The following is a 7,232-nucleotide window of genomic DNA, read 5'->3' on the forward strand; positions in this document are numbered from 1 at the left end:
TGAGTAGGGAGCCTGAACCTTCAGAGAACTTGCACTGTGCTGCAGTCAGAAGGGCAGTCCTTCCCTAGCTAGCCCCAACAAGGCATAAGGGGAAAGAGATGACTTGCAATGCCTGAAGCTTGTGTAGGGCCTTCTCTACCCTGGGTTGTATTCAGAAATTGTAACTTTGGAGCTCGCCCTTGTATTTTCTAAGAAAAAAAACCTTTGCTCATCAGGGACTTTTGACCCTTAAAAAAAATAACCCTACCTTCATTTCCTGTTTTACTGTAATTTATCTAGGGAAAGGGACAATGCTTTTCACTTACAAAACCCATTCCTAAACATTTTTTCAAAAAAATCATTCCCATAGTGAGTCTGCAAGGCCCGTGTGTCCCTTTTCTTAACTGTACATAGAAACCATAAACTTCTGTTTCACCAATCAGCCACAAAGCCATCTATTCTAGTTGATAGGGATGATTTAAGTAAGCCTTTAAGGGACCAAGTTCTCTTTCCCATGCCAGCCTCAGAAAACACCAGTCTCCTTGCCCTCTGTGCTTTTCTTCATGGGAAGTGACAGAAGAAAATTCTGATGAGAAAAGTGGAGAACTGAAGGTTTGGGTATTTGTCAGCTTTTCATTTTACCTTTTTCTAGGACAAGAAAAAGAAGTAGTTGTGGAAGATACTGAAGAATTATCAGAAGAATATTTTATCAGATACTGTGAAACTATGGAAGAAAAAAAAATCATGTATGTGATATGAACAGAACCAGGGTAATGATCTGAGAAAGCGCTATTTTTAGTAGTGTTTAGTGCAGAGGAGAAAATTAAAAATTCTCTATTTGAGATTTTTAGCTATATGAAGAACATAAAGCCAATGTACAATATTCACAGAGGAATATTTTAACTTTACAGCCACATGAAGTAATTAACAGTGATTTACCCAATTTGCTACTCAGTTTTTGGTGGAGGGGAGTGTGTGTTTACATGTATGTGCATGTATCTGTAGAGGAAGAATGTTTTCCTTTTCATGCTGAGTTTATGGCTAGGAAAACACTACTACCTGCATTTGCAGAGGCAATTCTGTACTGTGCCCTGTGTGTCTCATGGGGGGAAGCTTTGTGGTACCAGAGAAGGACATTCATCTACCACATCCAAGATACTTCTTCCTTTCACTCTTGGTGCCTAAATTCTGAGACAAGAAGAAATAAATTATTTTTGTAATTGTATGGTAACATCTTATGCTGAGAAACAAGACGTTATGTCTTTTTTAATTTGCTACGTCTAGTTGTTACAGATACCGATGTTAAAAAAAAAAAAAAGGTGGGGGAAGAGGGGCACGGTAGTTTTTGGAAAACTCAAATAAAGGATATACAGTAGAACCTTTTCTGAACTTCTACCAGACTTCAAAACATGTTTTTGCAACAGAAAGTAAATTCAGCTTTGAATTTGTAAATAGATTGAAATTATATTCCTCTGAATAATATAAAAAACCTGCTGTATTGACAATACCGTACTTTTTTCATCAGGAGACTCCTTATGTCATCAGTTGAAAGGTGGAGACAAGTTTGATTTTATAGCCAGCTTGTTCTCATTTGCTTTTGAAGTCTCAAGTTGCTAATTAGCAGTGCACAGCGTGCTTCCATATACAATGCCTGAGACAAATAAGGACCTCTTCATCCACCAGAGAGTATCTGTATTTTGTATTCCTTCTCCACTGCAACTGTTTACACTTTATTTCATGTTATTGAGCATGAAAGATTAATTACTTAAAAAAAAAATTCTAAATGTTGCCTTCCATTACGATCCCAAGGAAATCAACACCAACAATAATTTCTACTCAGTAATTTCACAGAGTGAGAAATTGGTGGCTTCTTCAAAATTAGGGAAATATTCTGTTTAAGTTTGAGAAGTTAAGGCTGGTTCAGGTTTAAATGCAGGATGAATAATATGAGGTAGCTCTTCATAGGTGAAAAATACAATGAAGTTTAAAACAAACAGAACTCAGCCTTATGGTATATTGCAGTGCCAGATTGTGATGTGGAATAAGAAGGTGTAAATGCAGAACAACTCCAACTATTTAAAGAGATAAATTTCAGATTTACTCTGGCAGTACTGTCAGCTGGATCTTATTCCCTGTGCCTTCATTATTATGTGTCCTTGGTGATGACATTTTCTATAACAATCTGATAAAAGTTACGTTTAAGGAACGTATAACTGCGTTTCTAAAAAGAGAGTCCTTGCAATTCAGTACCATGACGTTTGTTTCTTCAGTGAATTTCACCTGGCAGCTTTCTGGCAAAAATGAAATATAAGAAATCACAGTTGAGGTATAACTGAAGAAGACTGGATTCTGTAATGAATTAACATTTATAGTATAAACAAATGTAAAATATTTTTAAATGGTCAACATTTTCATAATCATCATGCTTAAATGGTGGAATGTGCATTAACGAGTTCAAATCTTTTCCACTCATGGTTTATGAACATTTCCAAGTAGGATCCAGCAGAAATGTCTCCTGACACATCCTAGAATCCCTTTAAAGAGTTACATCTCTTGGTTGTGATCCACAACTCATCCATCATAAGCTCAAAAATTTTGTTCTTTTTAAATATTTTTTTTATTATATTAGCAATACTAGCAACCTGTGTAGCAACTATAAACAACCTAGTAAAATCTATAAAAGCTGTCTTCCTTTCACACTTTAATCCACAGGACTATATTTGTACAAAAATCCCAGCTAGAATCAGAGACCTCAGAAAAAAATAACCAGAAAGTAATAGGCGTCACAGCATCCTTCCTACCAGTTGTTTTTGTAGACCAAGGGAGGGGAGAGAGAAATAATAAATCCAGAAACAAATGAAAGCATATGGTTGAGAGGATAAGTGTGAGTTTAGTGCTGTAGTTAAAAGCATTCAAGGATTCTTGCTGTATCAGCTAGGAGAAAATAGTGTGGAAAATGGCTGGATGGAACACCTGGAGAGCTCAGTTGTTAATGTAAGGCCCTGAAACATCAGCACTTTCTTTCAAATTAGCACATCAAAGTTTTTAGCCGTTACACCAGTTTAAACCTTTATTTGATACCTCTACACCACATAAGATAAGTACATTCCCTTACCTTGAAAAAGACTATCTAATGAAAAAGAACGTCACTGGCCACAATTGCACTGGAAGACATCCCTTTAATAGTAATTTACTGAAAAATTTGTTTTCATCATTTCCTCCTTCTGTGACTTACAAAGTATTGATAAATTTGTAATGGCTTTTCTTAATACAGGAAACATTGTCTCTTGATCTTGTTTCTGTGTTCTTCAGAAGGCAGAAGAGAATCGTGAGACTTAGGTTGCATGTCAGCATATTATCCTCTTCCTGACTCTTTCTTTTTTCTTTCTTACTTATGGAAGGTTGGCAAAGCTGTGCAGTATTGTTTCTATTTACTCTTGTGTTTTCAGTAGGCAAGAATTCAAATTTAAACAAGAGGAAGCACAGAGTAAATGAAAAATCACGTATAATACCTTGATGAGAAAGCACTGAGTGTCTTTATACCGTGCTGTAACAATTACCTGACAGAACAGCAGCTGTAGTATTTAGAATGACTAGCTTAGACATTTAAAATTGTTACACTTGTTTAAAGACAATAATTATACAGCTACCTGCACTACAGAATAAAACTCATGTGTCAGCCTCTCTTGATTTCACTGTTTTGTTCTTCCACAGAATCTCTAGCAATAATAAAAATGAACAATAATAAACCATAGTAAGTAAAAAGATGTTCTGTTTAATGGGAGAAAGAAAAGGTTGGAAGAGAAAAAAAACATTTTTATAGTGAATTGGATAAAGAGGGAATTTACTACTCAGGGGTAGCTTTACAAGCTGCATGCCTTCAGGAGAAACTTCTCTTCAGGAGGTGTGTATGTGGAGAATGTAAGTGAAGGATAGCACTTGTCCTGACCTTACAAGCAAAATATAAAATTGGCATGAGTGCAATTAAAGCTGCAATGGTTTCTCCTCCAACCCACACGCCCCCATTTTCTGTGCATTTTTACAAATAAAGCAGTAGGAAATACTGTAAAAAATATATTTATACAGTTCAGTCACAATTTGCTCATGGTGTGGCTACGTTCTTTGTGAGAATTTCTTGCAGCACATATAAAAAGAAGTGTAGACTACAACCCTGTTAGTGATATTAATAGATTTGAAAATCACACGGTTCTGTGATTTTGTGTAAACAAACACAGAATTCAAATATGTATTAATTAATTTTATAAATTTGTTATATAAAGTACAGCATTGATTTGTACTGTAAGAACTGCAAGCAGTCCTTTTAAAAAATAAATAGAAAAAAAACCCTGCCAAGAATAATTGAGAGAAAGATATTAAACCATTTGACACAACTACCTGCAGCAAAAGTATTGCAAAAAGTTTTTTTTCATCTCTGTCTAACAGTGTGCTACTAGATTTTTGTTATTAGGAATTTGGAACCACATAATCTTTCATTGTCATTTGCATAGTCTACTTCAGTCTATTCTGTGAGCAAGACCTTTCTACGGTCTTACCAAACAAACTTTGGCTACAGTTGCACATGATCAATTAGACTGCAATATTTCCCATCAGCAGTTCTGCTTATATATTTTTCCTGCAGAGTCTTATGCTCTGCTGTTACTCAGTTTTGGTAATGTTGACCTTTTTTTCTCCTGATAGTTGCATACTTAGATCCTTATAGTATAGCTGAGCATTTGCTACTGTCTAGAAAAATGAAGTCATTTCATTACAAAAAAAAGTCTTGCTTTCTGTGCATGCTTGATCACATTATACATATTATTTAGTAAGAAACTATGTTGACAACTCAACCCTTGGAATGAATAAAAACTTATTTTTTCTTTTTCTTTTACAGTACTGATTTTCCTTCTAGGACAAATAAAGGAAAAAGGACACTGGGAAAGATTAAGCTATAGATATTGCTCACTGCATTCTGACTCCACTACCACAGAAAATAAGCTCAATCTCAAGTACAGTGTACACAGCAGAACAAGAACATACATGTTTTATGCTTCAGTTTTATTGTAATATACTTTGGAAATGGTAAGATTTTTCATATTATAAATATATTTTTATTAAGGTAAGCTTTACAAAGACAGTCTCTAGTTGCACGAGCAGAATACTGCTAAGAGAAACTTCCTTTATGTAGTTTCTATTTACTCCCGAGCAAATACAGACAATGCATTTCTGGCAAAGACTAAATTCCAGAGGTAATTCTATAAAGTTAATTTAAGAAAACTTCATTCTAGAAGAACAAATTTTGGATGCCTGGTTGCTGGCAGGATTATGTTTATGTGGTGACTGTCAAGAGAAAGATGGGAACTTAATTCCTGGCAAGAAGCAAATGCCGGTTGCAAACATTTCATAGCGCATTTGTAATGTCAGTGTGAGGAGGATGGGGGAATTCCTGCCTACACAAATCCTGCATGGTGCCAGGCAAAACAATGGTCCTCTTGACAGAACTAAACTAGACCATTTCTTATGTGGGATAATATAATAAAAAATTATATTTTGTATGAGAAAACAAAGGTAGAGATTGATAAGTGACATTTGTAAATAAAAGAGGGTTTATTTTTTTTTAATATAAACTAACATTACATTAAAAAAGAATAGAGAAACTGTGTAGTCTTAATTATGATGTTAAATTAGTCTACAGGTGTAAATAATTTTGAAGTTGCATGCTTATTGTAAATAACATCATATTTTTATTGTGATAGGAAAATTTGGCTTTACATAGCTAAGAGTAAAAGGATATGAATGTTTTTCACCCCATTAGTAGTCCCCATTACTTTTGTTTTTATTTCTTTTTTTTTTTTCTGTTTTTTGTTTCTGTTATTCAGAGCTGTTTTCATGTGGAGTGAAAGTACCGTTGTCATGAAACAACATTGTACTTTTCATAACAGTCATTTAGACAAATTCATACTTCTTGCTGTGCACAAGTGGCTCAGCAGTGTCACTTCAGGACAGTGCATACTAAGGGCTGTGTGGAATCCCTTATGGAGCAGAAAAGACTTTATGGCTGCAAGCATCTACTACACTGTAGGGATCAGTTTAGTGTCTCACCACTGTCATTAGTCAATTCACAGTGAGGAGGTAGAGCCCAGGCCCAGTACCCTGCTGGTACATAATTTTGGAATTACTGGGCAACCTGAGAAAGGATTATTTGTGCAATAGTGTCATTTATTGAAAATAGGGCTGAGAGAAATTCTTTTCAGGCCAGTTTGGGGGGGGATAAGCACAATTTAGTCTAAAGAAGGGGGTTTTGATGTCCTGAAGAAAGAAGCAACGAATCTGAGCTGGGTGATCAGACCAATATTAAAGTGTGCTCTAAGATCCTAGCTAGCCATGCATTTCACCCACATCATGTTTGGAAGGACTAAGGGGAGGATGATGCCTATCCATTTAAATCAGAGGTTCAAATCCTGACACAATGGGAGAGACTGAAACTAGATTTCTCAACTATCAGTATAGAAGTGAGAGCTAAATAGAAAAAGTCAAATGTCTAAAATATTTGCATGGGGAATAAGTATATCCTTACATTAAAGGTAGAGCTGTGTTTTTTTGGTGTCTCCCTGTGGTTTGATTGTTTTTCAAAGATGCATTGAATTAATAACAAAGGTATTCACCTAAGATTCCTTATGAAACTCATTACAGCCATTCTCAAGATCAGACCATATCACTGTTTTTCAAAACAGCGTGTCTAAAAATGCATGGAAGTTTTTAACGTTTTGGATCTGGGGGCATGTTTGGACTGCTTTCATATTGTGATATGGAGAAAAATGTAAATGTGCAAATCCTCCAGCTCTTCTGAAAAAATGCTGCCTGCAGTTTTCACCAGGTGTATCAAACCAAGCACTGTGCTACAGGACCATGCTAAAACACTCACAAATACAGGATGGCAAACATAAATAACATTAGATGATAGTATGCAGTATTGAATAACTTGGTGACAATTTTAAGTCTAGAGGAAATGTTGAACTATATTAGATGAAGTTCGCTCAGATGGACTTTCCACTTTTGCCACTCACAGTATTCCTTCACTTCTCTCTGGGTGAGTTTCTAATGATTTAATAAGTAGATTTATTTTAATGTTTATCCTCCTGAAGTAGTTTGATCCTTATGAGGTGTACTTTGTGAAAAGCTGATGGAATTGGAAAAGTCCATAGCAAAGAAAAACAAGTAGTTTTGTTTCTGCTCAAAATTTAGAAATGAAATGT

This window comes from Phaethon aethereus (genome assembly GCF_964289735.1).
Source record: "Phaethon aethereus genome assembly, chromosome: 2".
Taxonomy (NCBI): Eukaryota; Metazoa; Chordata; class Aves; order Phaethontiformes; family Phaethontidae; genus Phaethon; species Phaethon aethereus.